General features: G+C 44.3%; 1 non-coding gene across 1 annotated transcript; it reads left to right on the plus strand.

Moving 5' to 3' along the window:
- Window positions 1-995: 995 nt before the first annotated feature.
- On the plus strand, window positions 996-1,126 carry LOC127188676 (small Cajal body-specific RNA 8). Its single transcript, XR_007830535.1, has one exon. It is a non-coding gene; the product is annotated as a small Cajal body-specific RNA 8 (non-coding RNA).
- Window positions 1,127-2,423: the final 1,297 nt, after the last annotated feature.

Genomic DNA, 2,423 nt, shown 5'->3' on the forward strand with positions numbered 1-2,423 from the left:
GGCCCTACTCACAATAACACACACAGTTTTCAAATACAAGGGGATTATATTTTTATACCAAACCTACCGCAGGCAGGTCTTCATAAACCTCTGATGACAGTTGAAGGATAAAAGAATGGAATTCACTAGCACATTAAAATTGTAAAATATTTTAAATATTTTTTAAAGGCGGATAAAGAGAAGGCTCAGTTAAAGAAATGTTGGTCCCACAAGCATGTAAAAAATTGGTTATGGCCTTGTGCACCTATAATCCCAAAGCTAGGGAGGCAGAGACAGGACAATTCCTGGCACTTGCTAGCCAACCCATCTAGCCAGCTGATAAACTCTGAGTCTGGTGACACATCCTGCCTCAATAAATAAAGCTAAGAGAAATTGAGAGAGATACTCGATGTTGACCTTTCACCTGCTCACACATGCATGGGCACACACATGCACGGGCATACACATGTACATACACTTCCACACACATGTATATGAACACACACACACCAGACATGCACCAGTAACCCTTTTGTATATATCAACAACTGTGCTCGTCTGGGAACATCTGCAATGTATAGAAGTGAATGGTAGTGCTCACTTCTATGCATTTTTACCAGAGAGACTTTGTGTTTTGTGTGACGCATCCATGAACACAGTGGAAAATGTGAGTGTCCTTCTTGTTTGTTGCAGAGATTGGATGGTTGAAAGGATGAAGATGTGTGGTCAAGGTGAAAGGTGTCCACTGACGTCTCCATGCTCAGAGGTAGGCAAGGCTGGCTGGGGATGGCTTCATTTCTTCTCACACAGACAAGAGTCTTGACTAGGGTCCCTTCCAGCCATCATAGAATCACCCTCAATTCCACAAACTCTCACTGTCCCTTGTCCCGGCATGCTGTTCTTCCAAGCCTAGCTTTTCTAAAGTCTCAACGCCGGGTGGCCACGGGACTGCTGACTTTCTTTCTTTCTTTCTTTCTTTCTTTCTTTCTTTCTTTCTTTTAAGAAGAGTTATTTCTCGGGAGAGTGATACACAAGTTGGGCAAAAGTTCTGCCCTAATTGACACTAGACCTCCCCAGAATAAATTGCCTTTTGATGACCAGGGCTAATTGAGTGAAATCGTCATGGACAGATACGGGGCAGACAATTTCTTAGACACTCAGCTACATCAAGATACTAAGTGCCTACCTACACATGACTTGGACTTGTTGTCTTCTTCTTTTCAGTAAATAAATTTTTTTTTAAGTTATTTCTCTTATTTTCTGAACATGAGTGTTATGCTTGTGTGTATCTATGTGGACCCAGTGCATGCCTGGTATCCTCAGAAATCAGAAAAGGGTGTTAGAGCCCAGAGAACTCAAGCTGTGGATGGTTGTGAGCTGCCGTGTAGGTGCTGGGAATCGAACTGAGGTCCTCCTCAAGAGCCGAACCATCTCTCCAGGCCACATCCATCACACATTCCTTTAATCACCCTCATAGATGCACACACAGGGGACTCTTGGGATTGCAGCCAGCAAGCAAGGGATGGCTGCTGCAACACTGGATGACCTTTATTGTTCTTGCGATAGCTCAGGTCACTTTGAGTCCCCATGCGCCCTCAGCTGTTCAGAGACTGTTCCAGCTTCAGCGTTTGCAGTCGGCTTTTGATTAGTCCATGTGGCCTTGACCAGCACTGAAATCCTGCACACTTTCCCTATCTGAAGATACGTTCCTTGTTAGTCCACACAATTGAAGGCCTTTTTTTTTTTCTTATTCATTTCCATTTTCATGTGAATGAGAAAATAAACTTTAAGAACCACAAAAGGAGCCGGGCGTGGTGGTGCACACCTTTAATCCCAGCACTCGGGAGGCAGAGGCAGGCAGATCACTGTGAGTTCGAGGCCAAAGCAAGTCTAGTCTAGGACAGCCAAGGATACACAGAGAAATCTTGTCTCGAAAAACCAACACACACACACACACACACACACACACACACACGGCTGGGGGAAGGGGAGCTGTCATCCTTCCAGAGGAGTGAGTTGGGTTCCCAGTACCCAGAAGAGGCTACTCACAACTGCCTGTAACTTTCAGCTACAGGAGGATGCCTGCCACTTCTTCTGGCCTCTGTGTGTACCTTCACATACTTGATATACTTGCATAAGTAAAAATAAAAATAAATCTTAAAAAAAAAAAAAAGACTCACTATACAAGGGCATGTGTGTATGCATGTGAACATCCCAAGAGAAAAGCCAGACACAGAAAAGGTTCTAGGCGAGATGATAAAGTCCAGTCTGTAGGTGTCTGTCCTGAGTAGAGGACACTGGATATTAATAAATAAATGAGTCTGTCACAGTCTTGTTTCAGACTTCTAGAAACCTCAGTGTGTACCACCACATCCAGCCTTTCCAAATGGCTCTTAATCAGAATTACGAGCTGGGAAGGCAGCTCAGTTGGTAGAAGGCCTGCC

The sequence above is a fragment of the Acomys russatus genome, chromosome 4 (assembly GCF_903995435.1).
Source record: "Acomys russatus chromosome 4, mAcoRus1.1, whole genome shotgun sequence".
NCBI classification, from domain to species: Eukaryota; Metazoa; Chordata; class Mammalia; order Rodentia; family Muridae; genus Acomys; species Acomys russatus.